The sequence below is a fragment of the Coffea arabica genome, chromosome 1e, assembly GCF_036785885.1.
Source record: "Coffea arabica cultivar ET-39 chromosome 1e, Coffea Arabica ET-39 HiFi, whole genome shotgun sequence".
NCBI lineage: Eukaryota > Viridiplantae > Streptophyta > Magnoliopsida > Gentianales > Rubiaceae > Coffea > Coffea arabica.
In genome coordinates, this window is record NC_092311.1 from 8,426,544 (window position 1) to 8,441,883 (window position 15,340).

The 15,340-nt window shown below is 35.0% G+C and overlaps 1 long non-coding RNA gene across 1 annotated transcript; it reads left to right on the top strand.

Annotated features, from left to right (window-relative positions):
* The first annotated feature begins 7,168 nt into the window (after nucleotides 1–7,168).
* LOC140021250 (uncharacterized) lies at nucleotides 7,169–7,641 on the top strand. The gene is made up of 2 exons (XR_011825123.1): nucleotides 7,169–7,469; nucleotides 7,596–7,641. It is a non-coding gene; the product is annotated as an uncharacterized lncRNA (long non-coding RNA).
* Nucleotides 7,642–15,340: the final 7,699 nt, after the last annotated feature.

A 15,340-nucleotide genomic window follows, 5' to 3' on the forward strand; every position in this document is an offset into this window, starting at 1 on the left:
CTAAAATGCCTATTTTTTTGATACAAAGAAAATAAATAGGCTTTTTTTGTTCTAAAAAGCCTATTTATGAAACGGGTATAAAAAATTTGAAGCAATTTGTAATAAGTATATGAAACGGTGACTCAATAACGCTTATTTGATTTATTTCATTTAATAACAATAATTTTCTGGTTTATTTGAATTGTGAACCTCCCCACTGTCCTCAAAAAAATATTGACTAACAATACGATATGAAACAATTTACCTGGGTCCGTGATGGACTAGAGTCCTAAACAAGTTTAATATGCTTCAAGCTTTTTACATTTTAGAAGGATACAAAAGATTTATTTTACAAAGACTTGCCAGAGTAAAGAAGAAGTGGGGAACAAGCACACTTGGAGAGCGCAATACAACAGAGAGTTGTATGCTGCGTTCGGGAAGGATGAATTACTCCCGAAAAGGAATCTATTAATTCGTTATTATCACTTTACTCCTATAATAACGTCTTGTTTAACTATCATTATTCCCTTTATTATTATTTTCTAGTTATTTTACTCTCAAGACTAATGGCAAATGTAATAAAGTTTATTGACTCAAGTGAAAGATATGTTTAGCTTTATGATTATCAATTTACTCTGTTAAACTATAACATTATTATCAATTTACCCCATAATATTATTTTTAGACACTTTACCCTATCATTAACTAACTCAGCAAGTTAAACAAATTTAGATGAAAGTGTGTTCGTTACTTGCATAGTTAAAAAATAAAGGAAAAAATATAGAAAAGCCCCTTGAGGTTAATTGAACATAAACTTTAGTACCTCGTGATTTAAACTAATTTAAAATAGCTACAAAAATTGTTTGAATTAACGGGTTTGAAATACATGCGTTTTTTTTTTTGCAAGTATTTGTAGTGGAAACAAACAAAATTTCAGTTGATATATCTATTATACCCTTAGAGTTATAATACAGAAAAGTTTCATGTGGTTAAGCAAACCTACACAAAAAGGCCCTTGTAGTTTCAAATCATGTAATCTAGTACCTCATGGTTTGAACTAATATAAAAATCAACAAAAATAATTTAAATTAACAAGTTTGAGGTTGCTTGATGTGAAAAATAATTTTTTTAAATCAAATTTTTAGCTAATGTAGAACTTTCAAAAACAACCCAAAACTCCCAAATACAACTCACCTTATTTCTATACATAAAATAAATAAATAAAAATTCCTAAATAAAGCTCACCTTATTTCTATACACAAATTAAATAAATAAAAACTTTCAAATACAACTTACCTTATTCCTATGCACAAAATAAATAAATAAATAAAAATAACATGTAACCATATGGGCTTTTTCATTGGCTTAATCATAGAGGATTTTTCCATGAGTTTGCCTAATAGGATGATTGCTAGAAGGTCTTTTATTACTTATATATATTAGGATAATTGTATCATTTCACCTGTCTTTGTTAGTTTTGATGATTTCCATTACTATTTCAAATTAGTTCAAACATGTTGAGCCGAAATGTACGATTTGAAACCAAAAAGGGCTTTATTGTAAGTTAGCTTAACCACCGGGGACTTTCTTGTATTTTATTGATAGGGTGTTAATTGTTAGTAATTTTATTGTTAATTTCCCCTTTTATTCTTGCCAAATATTGTTTTAATTATTAATATTTACTTATATTTGGTATTGGGGTTTAATTTCAGGAACAAAGCAGAAAATTACCAAAAAGGAGGGACTTTTATGGGAAAATGGAGACTTCTAAGGACCTTGGACTCTTGAATTGGTGGGGACCACAAGCTAGTGCAAGGCATTTAGTCATGTGGGCTTTTCAAAGAAAGTTACGTAAGAGACTTGGAGCAAGAAGTACTTTGGAGGTTTTGTCCACATGTGCGGGGACCACGGATAAGAAGCATGAGTCATTTGGACTCTAGGAAAAGAAACGTACAAGACTTTGAATTTGGTGTGGGGACCACTAGAGATAGCATTAGACTTCCTTTTGGCTTTAAAAAGGGAGAAACGTACGAGAGATGGGGAATCAATAGTTCTTAGTTTAGTTTTAGTTTTCTTTTCTGGGCTCTTTCGCATGGTTGTTCTCCATTAATGGAGAACTAACCTCTTAATTCTAGTCAAGGGGACAACTGAAGATTTGGTTCAACAATTACTGTGAGATCGAATTTATTTTAATTGTTTCCTCCATTTATTGGTATTCATATGTTTCCTGCTTTTAACTGTTATAGCTCTTGTGTATGATTGATTAGTGCGCAATAATTAATTATTCATATGGACTATTTTGCTAAATAGGGGTAATTGAATCCGTAATTGTTCGTTATCTCTACCTCAGTAGCAACTGGCGTAATCGGGTTTATGTCAGGGGAGCATATGATCTAGCTTAAACAAACCCTCGTAGCGTGTTTGTTGGTTAGGATTGGGCCTTTCTAATTATTAATGCAATCTAGAAATTAAATTCCACGGTCGTACCTGGGGTTATTTTTGGGTTAGAGAAATAGCTAACGGTCGTACCTTAGCTATCGAGAAATTAAGGAAGGGTTGGTTGTTTATCGCGTGCATGACAACTATAACTAATCTATTACTAAATGTTGGAATTATCTGTGAATCAATGATCAGTGCCCGAACCATTTCTGAAGTATACCCTTGGCTAGAGCTATCTTAATTATTTCTTTTACTTATTTTCTGCAGTTAATTTATTTAGTTAGCATTTAATCCAAAACCCCCCATATCTTGAACTCTAGAAGAAACGAATTATCCCCAGTCCCTGTGGATTCGACCCTACTCACCGCTATATACAAAATCTGTATTTTTCTTGAGTAGGTATTTATTATTGTACAGGTTCGGCACCTGTCAATTTTTGGCGCCGTTGCCGGGGACTGGCGCTAGTTATTTGTTTCTTTTTAAGTTCATCTTGTTTTCTTTTTTTTTTTTTTTTTATAGTTTATGGCTGCTAGCATTCCATATTTTGATGATAGACCGGACTTTGTTCCTGAATGGGGTTATGAGACTCATGTTTTTCCTAATGATCAATGGGCTGTTGCAAATTGTGGAACTTATTTTGACTCAGGTTATTCAACTGACACATGCCCCGCATTTCAAGACAATCTAAGTGCTCCAATTGATACTTTCGGAGATTTTCCACCCCAATATCAAATGCAGTATGACCCTTATTCAAACGGGTATGATCAAGGATGGTGGGATAATTCCAGTTTTGATTATGCGACCGGGCCAATGGATTTTCAACAGCAAGAGTCTCAACAACCATCGTCCCTGTCAGGGTACCAGCAGCAATACCAACCCCGACCACCTCCGCCCCCAAGCTCTGGTCCATCTTTGGAGGAGATGATAAAACAAGTGATGACAAACATGGCGCAAAATCAGCAAAGGACGGAGGCAATTCTTATGCAAAATCAACAAAGGACGGACTCCGAAATGCAGGATATAAGGAATCAGATAAGTCAAATGGCTACAACAATCAATCGTTTGGATTCCCAGAACCAAGGTGAATTGCCATCTCAACCTGAGTTGAACCCGAAGAATGTCAGCGCCATGACCTTGAGGAGTGGCAAAGAGGTTCAAGGGCCTGAGCTTGTAATCCCTAAGGACAAGGATGAGGAGATGCAAGAATGTCAAAATGAGAAATCTACAGATGCAGTTGAAAAAGAAGCCGAAAATGAAGAAATGGAACCCCAACCGCAACCCATTGAAGTGAAAGAATCCAGTGAAGAATCATCAAATGTGGTGACACCACCTCCATTCCCTAACCCGCATTTTCTTAACTTTTATTCCATGATTTCTGTTAATGAGATTGATTTTGTTATACCGGAAGTTTTTGAGTCTCATGGCAGAAATAAGTTAAGAGTAGCTATGGTCAAATATCTTGAACCGTTGAGTGCTCTTGATGGAGGGGTGGAGGAAAAATTGAGATCACTGCTTGATTATTTGGCACCATCAACTAATCCATGGAAGACCGTAGCTCGTGTGCTCAAAGATTACTCCATCTATGAGGGTTACCAGGATCATATAGAGGATGAAGCATTAAGACGAGCTACACGATTTTATCCTCCATGAACAAAACATGATAATGTCTAGCCAAAGACATTAAAGAAAGGCGCTCATTGGGAGACAACCCAATTTCTTTTAGTTGTTTGTTTGATTTTATTTGTTAGTTTAAATCTGTCTTCCTTGAATTTGATTGATTTTGGGTGTTAATTTTCGTTTTTTGCTGATTTGTAGGTGATCTTCAATCATGACGCGCCCGTGTGGTGATGTGCAGGACGCTCACGATCAGAAAATTCTGAAACTTCTGGGAGCTCTCTTACCCTCATGACGCGCCCGCGTCACGTTCGCGGGAAAGGTAAGGATTCAAAAAAAAAAAAAAAAAATCTTTTAACCGTAGCTACCTCTTTTCTTTTTTGTTACAAAAGAAAAAAAAATAAAAAATAAAATAAAAAAATAAAAATAAAAAATTTTTGAAAAATAAAAAAAAAAAAAGAAAAAAGGAAAAAAAAGAGGAAGTAATACGGAATCAAAAGGAAAAAATTTTTCTTTCTCCTTAACCGTAGCTAGTTCTTGACTTGTCAACGTAAAAACAAAAAAAAATAAAAAATAAAAAAAAATCCTTTCTTTTTCTTTCTTCTTTCTTTCTTTTCTTTCTTTCTTTCTTCTTCTTTCTTTTTCTTTCTTTCTTTCTTCTACTCTGTTCTCCTGCTGGTCCGTCGCTCCTGCTACACGCGCACCTCCAGCTCAGTGCCGCCCTCAGCCCTCTCTCCACCACCAAATCTGCCCCCACCGCTCGTCACTGCCGACGCGAGAGTGACGCGGCCGCACGCTGCCGGCTCCAACTACACGGCTCTCCTCCATCTCCCTCCAGCTCCTCTGAGCTCTGTTGCTCACCCGGCGTCGACCACCACCACAAGCCGTCCCTCGCAGCAGCTTCCTCTTTCTGTCCGCTGCTTCTTCCTCTCGCTCGATTGGACCCATCGAGCGCCGCCGCTGCTGAAGCTTGCCAGCCGCCCCCTTCGCTGTCCGCGCGCCAAGTTCAGCCACGCGACGCAGGCCACGGACAGGGCCCGCACGCCACTTCGCGAAGGCCCAGCTCATCTGAGTTCCGCCGCCCGCAGCTCCACCTCCGACCGCTGCTGTTCACGACACCAAACGCTGCACCTCCTCTCTCTTCGCCGCACGCCACCCGCTGCTGTCCCCTTTCATTTGGTTGTCATCCAAGGTGGAGGTAATTGGAACTTGTCCCCCATTCTCTTAATAACTAATTGGTGCTGCCTGGGTTGCTCAATAGTTAATGTTGTTGACGATTGAAGTTTATTTTCTCAATTGGTGAATTCCACCAGTGGTACTGGTCGGACTATTTTCGCTTGGAATTGCTATTTCTTTTGGGTTGGGTGAAATTGTGCAATTAATTGGCCAACTGGAGCCATTTGTTGGGACTTTGGGTGAGCTGAAATATTGCAGTTGTTTGTTAAATTGGGAGGCCTCTGTACCATTTACATTGCTTATTCCAGTTCAGTGCATCTAGTTGAAATGCTGGGGTTCATTATTAGATTTGACTGAGAATCCTGTGGATACATTGCTTGTTGTGTGAATTGAGCTACATTATTTGGGGGATCTCACTAGTGTGGGTTAGTAGCCGTTGAACTTGTTTCATCCATTGTTTGGGTATTTTGGCTTCGCTGGGTCACTTCTACTCTTTTGGCTGACTGTTGGAGGCTGGGCACTTGGAGTTACTCTGCTACTGTCGAATTTATGAGTTATTATTGATTGCATTGTTATTTCTTGGGGCTGTTGCTACAATTTCAGTTGATTGAGTTGTGCATTTCATTTTCCGCCAGTTGTACTAGTTGGAGTGTTTTCCCCCGAATGTGTTTCCTCTAGCTGGTTAGATATTCGATCAAACTGCCAGGATCTTGTGGCTGTGTTGCTCTTGATAAACTTTAGGGTTGCTATTGCTAGATTTAGCATATTACTGGGGTATTCGTTAAAATTTTAGAGTGCATTTGTTGAGATTATGAATGGCCAAGTTTGCTTGTTGACTGACTGAATTAGGTAGTCCCTGTGCTTATTGACGTGACTTTGCTAGTTCCCAGTTATTGATAATAGTTTCTGGTTGTTGATTTGGGAGTGCAACTATTGCTTTATTGACCATATTTGGGCTTGAGTGGCCCGTGTTTGCTTTTGCATTTGACTATTGAGTTGGGGAACACCAGTGACTATGGATTTGCATTTGTTGGTTGCTATCTTTGTTGGATATTCTGTCTTTTGTTATTTGGGGTGATAATTGGCGTCAATGGTGAGTGGCGCCACTTACAAGTACAGGTTCACAACGGAGATGAGCGAATGACGAATATCACCCGCCAAGTGGCAAGGATGTCTCAGAACTCGGCTTCCCTCCACTGTTCCCTCCTATCCCTTAGCTGTTCAACAGGGAAGTTTCATTGTTCTCTTCGTTTTCATTACTTTATTACCTCCATTGAGGACAATGTAGGATTTAGGTGTGGGGGGAGCAGTTATGGTGCTAGTGTCTTTCATTCATTTTTTTTTTCTTTTTAGTGATTGGCTCGTAAGTGCATGCCAAGGTTTGATGTTGGATTATTACCTCTATTTCTACTATTGCCAATTTTAATAATAAAAGGGTATCAAGTTAATGTGGTTGAATCCAAAAACATCTCTTTGGTGAATATCGATGATTGTTTTACTCTTATAATTTTTGGTTAACTTTCCTAGGCATAGGGAATGATTATTGGCATTTTCATGTGAATTGGTCCGGTTATTAACTTTAGTTCTCCATGTTTGAAAATGAGGCTAGCTGATGCAAGTTTTCTTTTGGTTCTTGTGTTATATTGAGTTTTTGTGATTTTTAGCTATGAATAAACTTGACTGTACTCCGCTATTAGTTACTACTGAGTAACCGGGGATCTGCACCTAAAAGTGTTGATTCTCGCGTCAAAAGGTAGTAATTCCTATGAGTACGTGGTCACGTGGCGATAGAAGCTGAGTAACCGGGCTCCTTCATATGGCCAATGTTGGAGTTCGCGTCAAAAGGCTCTAAGGGCTATAGACTAAGTCTTTTGTTCCTCAAAAAAAAAAAAAAAAAAAAAAAAAAAAAAAAAAACAAAACAAAACAAAACAAAAAGAAAAAAAGAAAAAATAAAGATTGTATTAGTATGTGAATAAGTCAGCTTGCCGGTTTGTGATCTTAATGTCGAGATTTTGGTTAATAGTTGGACCATTTGCTGATAAATGTGAGCAACCATTCCTTTTTCTTAGATTAGTTTGCTTTAAATTGGAGGAGTTGGTAGTTCAGATGCTAACCGGGGTGATTTTTCTTGGATCTTGACCTGTGTCGCTTGATATATGATTTTCTTGGTGTCCTGGCAATATGGTAGTTGGAGTAACAGCCATGGTCAAATTTTGGTATTCAATTGTTGTTCCCATGCTTGAGGGCAAGCATGATTTAGGTGCGGGGGGAATTGATAGGGTGTTAATTGTTAGTAATTTTATTGTTAATTTCCCTTTTTATTCTTGCCAAATATTGTTTTAATTATTAATATTTACTTATATTTGGTATTGGGGTTTAATTTCAGGAACAAAGCAGAAAATTACCAAAAAGGAGGGACTTTTATGGGAAAATGGAGACTTCTAAGGACCTTGGACTCTTGAATTGGTGGGGACCACAAGCTAGTGCAAGGCATTTAGTCATGTGGGCTTTTCAAAGAAAGTTACGTAAGAGACTTGGAGCAAGAAGTACTTTGGAGGTTTTGTCCACATGTGCGGGGACCACGGATAAGAAGCATGAGTCATTTGGACTCTAGGAAAAGAAACGTACAAGACTTTGAATTTGGTGTGGGGACCACTAGAGATAGCATTAGACTTCCTTTTGGCTTTAAAAAGGGAGAAACGTACGAGAGATGGGGAATCAATAGTTCTTAGTTTAGTTTTAGTTTTCTTTTCTGGGCTCTTTCGCATGGTTGTTCTCCATTAATGGAGAACTAACCTCTTAATTCTAGTCAAGGGGACAACTGAAGATTTGGTTCAACAATTACTGTGAGATCGAATTTATTTTAATTGTTTCCTCCATTTATTGGTATTCATATGTTTCCTGCTTTTAACTGTTATAGCTCTTGTGTATGATTGATTAGTGCGCAATAATTAATTATTCATATGGACTATTTTGCTAAATAGGGGTAATTGAATCCGTAATTGTTCGTTATCTCTACCTCAGTAGCAACTGGCGTAATCGGGTTTATGTCAGGGGAGCATATGATCTAGCTTAAACAAACCCTCGTAGCGTGTTTGTTGGTTAGGATTGGGCCTTTCTAATTATTAATGCAATCTAGAAATTAAATTCCACGGTCGTACCTGGGGTTATTTTTGGGTTAGAGAAATAGCTAACGGTCGTACCTTAGCTATCGAGAAATTAAGGAAGGGTTGGTTGTTTATCGCGTGCATGACAACTATAACTAATCTATTACTAAATGTTGGAATTATCTGTGAATCAATGATCAGTGCCCGAACCATTTCTGAAGTATACCCTTGGCTAGAGCTATCTTAATTATTTCTTTTACTTATTTTCTGCAGTTAATTTATTTAGTTAGCATTTAATCCAAAACCCCCCATATCTTGAACTCTAGAAGAAACGAATTATCCCCAGTCCCTGTGGATTCGACCCTACTCACCGCTATATACAAAATCTGTATTTTTCTTGAGTAGGTATTTATTATTGTACAGGTTCGGCACCTGTCAATTTTTGGCGCCGTTGCCGGGGACTGGCGCTAGTTATTTGTTTCTTTTTAAGTTCATCATGTTGAGCCGAAATGTACGATTTGAAACCAAAAAGGGCTTTATTGTAAGTTAGCTTAACCACCGGGGACTTTCTTGTATTTTATCCACAAATAAAATTTTGGAAAGGTTTTTCTCCTCTTTTTCATCCTTTTTAATATCAAGAGAAAAAGTCAAAACTGTTCTTCTCCCTTTTATTTTTTTGAATCTTTTTAATATTTAGAGAGAGAGAGAGAGAGGTAAGGGAGAGAGAACTAAATTCTTAAAAAAAATATTGAAACATAAGAAAGTATCCAATGTCCTCATTGTTTTAAAATCATTCCTTACTCCTCCAGTGACAAACTTAAAGTAATCATAATATTGGATTCTTTCTTATTTTCTTACTTTTTAAAATTGAGTTTTCTAGCTCCCTCTCCTTCTACTTTTATTTTCTTGATGTTAATAAGAGTGAAAAAAAAATAACGGAAAAACTGTTTTGCTTTTATTTTCTTTGTACATTTAGAGTGGAAAAAAGAGAGGAGAATAGCCGTTTCAATCTTTTATTATTTTTACTTATATATGAGAGAAGGGTATTTCCTTCACAAAAATTTCAACGCGCTAAGTTTAACTGTGTAATAAAATGCATAATGCTTGGGAATAAATCGGCTTAGGGGTGCAGATAAAGTAATGAAAAAAATAACATTGGGGGTAAAGTGAAAATAGTACTATGGGGATAAAGTAATAATAATTCAGATAAATGATTAAAGTTTTTGGTAGAAGTGGACCGGAAGTAGACAACAATTTCCCATGTAAGGCGGTGGCTTCTAATTCATTACTCCAATAATTTGTCTCCGCGGATAAATTTTGGTTTTCGTTTAATATTTAAAAGTCGCCTTTATATGATTTGCTATAAGTAATAAAACTTGAGTGTACAAGATGGTTAAACAATTAAGGTGGGATTTAAAATGGGCTTCTTTGTACTTAAAATATAGGCTTGATTGCAAAGTGCACCCTTAAACTATTACCGGTTTGTACATTGCACCCCTAACTATGAACTGTAGCAATATACTACCTTTATCTTTGAATTTTTAGCACATTACTCAATTATCATTAATTTGGTGGGATACAGGTTAGTGAAAAGACTTCAACAACCTTGCAAAATATACGGTGCCAAATTTGATCTTTTACTACTCCTACAATTGCGGCCACAATCATATTTACAACTAATTAATGGCAACAAGCAATTTTAGAAGGTCACATGCAAGGATTTTATTTTCTCTTCTTATCTACTATTTTTCCATTTTTTTCACAGCAAAAGCAAGGAAAAATCTCTTCACCTATGCTTTTGTCTTGGTAATTAGAATGTTTAATCTCTTATTTACTAATACAAAATTAGTTTCCATCAAATTCCACTTCAGATTCCCTATCAGCAATATAGATCAAAACTAATTATCACCAAACTCATAACCACAGCAAACACATGGCAAACCAACCAAATTAGAAAAACCAAAACAAGCCACCAAGATAAACCCATCATTAATGAAACCAAAACCATAGACCTAAAAACAACTCGTACCCTAATTCATTTGGATGGAGGAATTGAGATAATAGATAGGCGTTATCTTTGAGATTAGGATAGAAAGACGAAGGTTAGTGGGGTTTTAGAGGAACTGCAATTGATTCATATGTTTTACAAGAGTGGAAAGGAGAATTCGAGACCTGCTTGAGAACAAAGAATCAGAGGGGTGAGGGAGTTTAAAAAATGGATAAGGGATTTGTTTGAGGACAAATAATCAGTGAAGAAAAGGAAATGGAAATGGATTGGGGTTGTTCCAGAGATTAGAGAGTGGAGTGTATCCCATATGGAGAGGCAAAAGAATGTGAGCATAGGAAATGGTCACCATAGGGATTTTGGTTACTCAGAATGGGGCAAAATAGTCATCAAAGTTTTTTCTTGACTTATTTATAATCGATTGAGGTAAGGTGCTAAAAATAAATAGATGAAGGTATTATAGTGCTACAATTCATAGTTTAAGATGCAACCTATAATCCAAAGATAGTTTGAGGGTGCATTTTGTTATTAACCCTAAAATATATGGAACTGGGCAAAGAATTGGGTTGGATGGCAAGATAGCACAAAATAAGAGGTGTATCTGGTGCTATTTTGTATAAAAAAAAAGATTTAAATTTATGATGCTAAATATGTATCTGTAACGCTAAAATATGCAATTAATGGATATTGATAATGTTAGAATTTTGTAATAGGCTCATTCTCTCTTTTTGGTTGATTATCCTGTGCCCTTTGGGGCAAAAAATAGGAAGCGTCAAATTAAAATAACATAAAAAGCAAGTATAGTCAAGATCTGGAATTGGTCGATGAAATGGCTGGTGCCTGGTGTCATCTTGATATGATTTGTTTATCATATATACACGCTTTCTCAATCTGACAAGCTAAGATACACCATTTCACTAACAAATAAGAAGAAAATTTAATCCCCTTGATATATGTGTGTGTATATATATATATCAAGTCAGCTGCTTAGAAGATCTTAGTGATTATTTTATAGACATATAATTGCATTTATTTTTTCTTAAAAAGTAGTATTCAATAATGTCGTGTATTTGCTACATATGTGAAGAACTTGATTTTCGACGAATGGCAATAACTTTGGTCATGCGGCGTAGCCAAGAACTCGTTTTGATTGAATTTTTTAGGAGTTTTTGGAAATTTTTTTATAAAAATAATTATACTATAATATTTTTTGAAATATGGTATATCAGTTAAAAAATAGTTGAAAAATGTGTCCAGAGAGTGTTTAAATAAAGGTAAGATATTTAGACTAAGATTCAAGCGCCAATTTTCTTACATATTCTTCCAGTTCTGTTTCTTTTAACTTAGGAATGGAATAAATACCCAAATAATTAAAGTATTGGGTAAAAAACAAAAAGTCTCTTGTGGTAAATCTAATATACAGAAAACCCCCTATAGTTTCAAAATGTATAAAACGATACCTTACGCTTTGAATTAAATTGTAAAGGTGACAGAATCCGTTAAAATTAACGAAAATGACTTATTGGAACCTAAAAAATTTTTTTTATGCCTAATTTTTAACAAATATACCTACTCTACCCTTAGCCCCCAATTATCTCTCTCCAAAGAATGAAACAAATGATTTTGTTGAGCTATCCTTTGCTTAGTTATATCAGGGCATTTTTATCATTTCATCTATCCCCGTTAAGTTTAACAGATTCCATCATCTTTACAATTTAGTTCAAAATATGAGGTATCGTTTTATACGTTTTGAAACTATCTGGAGTTTTTCTGTATATTAGATTTATCACAGGGGATTTTTTTTATTTTTTATTTGTTGCATCGATGAAATGTTATTTGCACTCTATATTTTGTTTTTTGCATTCCTACCATTTGTTTTATCATAAGTCTAATAAATGAAAATTATATGATTAAAATAATAGTGGGAGTGTAATTAACAAAAATTAAAGTGTGAATAACATTTCTCCAAGTTTTTTGTTTAAAAATAAATATTGAAAAGACTTGTATTTTCCAAAACAATTTTGATTCCAAAAATCCAAAATTATACAAATGGTGCCCAAACAAAAATTCCAAAACTATTAATTGCCTAGTACCTTTCTTCTTCTTTTTTTTTTTTTAATCAGATGGCGAAGGTCGAATAAGATCTAGAGAAACATAGAGATACTACGCACCCTTATCAATTTAGAAGAAATCATATACAATGACACGTTGACGAAAGGAAAAGTTTGAATGGTTGACCTTCCGTCGCACCAAAATTTAAAAGTCTTTGGGGAGTGGTTTTGGGTTGTTGGTTAATTGCCTGGTACTTTTCGCTTCATAAAAGTACACATAATGCTAAAAAGCTGCTATTACTTTCCAAAATAATTTCTACATAGAAAGCAGGACCGTAGACTTCACACTGCAGCTTCTCTCCGACTGTACCTCTCAACTTTCCATAACTTTGTCTTCAAGAAAACGCCGAAAAAAATGAAAATGAAAACTTTCCAAATTTCTTAGTATTAACTAATCAGCGTAACGGTAGCATATATATATATATATATATTCTCAGGGCCCAGACATCAGTCTAAATTAGTCCCAAGCTCTTTAGTTCTCAAATCATCAGGTAGTATTAAAACTCCGGATTTTCTTCAATTTTTGCAAGAATGGCAATTTTGAGTTCTCAGAAGAGAGAAGAGATGAGAAGAAATGAAAGTTTTCGCCGACGCCCTCGAAAGAGCAGCAAGCCCTGTAGAGCTAGTACCAATTCTGTTGCAGATCAGTTTCGTTTTTGGCCCTTTTTGGTTGAAAAAACCGAAGCACCAACCCAGAAATCTTGTGTAAATAAGGGCAAGAAAATGATCGGATTAGCACTGCCTAATCTTGATCAAGAACTGCCCTCCAAGAAATCTTGTGGAAAGCTACGTGCTGAAGCTAAAACTAGCCAAGAAAGCCGAAAAATCGAGATCATTTTCAAGAAAAAATTAGTGAAAGCCAAAGCTCAAGTTTTTCCACCTCCATCGGCACAACTTCCAACTGACTTCAAGAATTACATGAGCAGGAAACTGGGGGCGACGGGGGACCCTGTTTTGGTGATTGAGAAGAGTTTGTTTCCATCAGATGTTTCAGCCAAGCTTCACAGATTGTCGATACCAGTCAAGCAAGTTGCCAATCACGAGTTCTTGACAGAAGAAGAGAGGAAAAGATTCAACAATGGGAACAAACAAGAAAAAATTGATGCCATCTGGTTGAGCCATCACTTTCTGAATCGAAAATCAGGTTCAAGAAATGGTACATCCATGATTCTGGAATGTATATTTTGACTAGTGGTTGGAATGATGTTGTGGAGAGGAATGGATTGAAACAAGGAACATTAGTGCAGCTATGGTCATTCCGGAAAGAATCCCAATTGTACTTTGCTCTGATTAGGCTCTAATTACACGGTTAAAACTTTTGTGTAATTAATTGCAAGCTAATCAATTAAATGAAGTTCTGAAGTTGATTTTCTTTTGTCGTTTTGGAAGTTGGAACTTGGAAGGGTGGAAACTATTACATAGCTATAAATTATATCTTAATTTGCTCAAAAAAGATTATTAATAATTTAATTTAATTTTAATTTGTACTTGTTTATAGGGATAATTTCAGTAACCTCCCTTGAGGTTTTTGACAATTTCACTCGGCTCCCCTAGGTTTAAGAAATCACACTTACCTCTCTTGATATAGTAAAATACCTATAATGCCCTTCACTCAATAGGCAATTTTAAATTTAAAATAATAAATTTAAAAATCTAAAAAAAAATCTATTTTGCCGTCTCTTGTCTATTTTCTAGTTTATATAACATCTTTTTATTATTTTCAATTTTGTGGATATTAGCAAATTGAAATTACAAAATCTACAAAGGGACCAGATTATGTGTCAAATTAGAAGGAAATGAAGAGACTCACAATGATAGAAAAATAAATAATGAAATTGATGATTGAAATCTCACAATTACAAAGAGCTGTCCTCTGGTTTTAAAAATTATATATACCTCCCCTACTTTTACTGTTTAATAATAATACAGGTCCAAGAATTTAGATTTTCTTTCAAAATTCCTAAATTGTCCTTTTGTACAAAACTAAGAAAGAAAAATATAATATATTCAATCATTTTCTTTCACACTTTACATATATTAATAAGTTAAATCCCTATGAACCATCCAAATATAAGTTCTAAAATCAAATAGCTATCCAAAAGATCCCAAATTACATACACAGTATCTATACTTACCACAAAATACACATACACACACAAAATCCTATTGACAACTAATGTTATACCCCCAAATTAAATATCAATACTCAAATACAAACTAATTTGATCTAGAATCACCATTATAAATCCCCAATAGCCTTAAAAATATTCATATCTCAAAAATAGAGCAAAAATTCTACCTCCACAATAAAATCATAATAAAAAATTTCTAATCCAATGAAAAAAAACATTATGTAATTATTGACATTTTATAAAAGGTTTTCTTAACAACAAACAAAATATTATAGAATTTTTGCTCTATTTTTGAGATATGAATATTTTTAAGGCTATTGGGGATTTATAATGGTGATTCTAGATCAAATTAGTTTGTATTTGAGTATTGATATTTAATTTGGGGGTATAACATTAGTTGTCAATAGGATTTTGTGTGTGTATGTGTATTTTGTGGTAAGTATAGATACTGTGTATGTAATTTGGGATCTTTTGGATAGCTATTTGATTTTAGAACTTATATTTGGATGGTTCATAGGGATTTAACTTATTAATATATGTAAAGTGTGAAAGAAAATGATTGAATATATTATATTTTTCTTTCTTAGTTTTGTACAAAAGGACAATTTAGGAATTTTGAAAGAAAATCTAAATTCTTGGACCTGTATTATTATTAAACAGTAAAAGTAGGGGAGGTATATATAATTTTTAAAACCAGAGGACAGCTCTTTGTAATTGTGAGAAACCTCAAGGGAGGTTTGTGAAATTATCCCTTGTTTATATGCTATAGCTGTAGT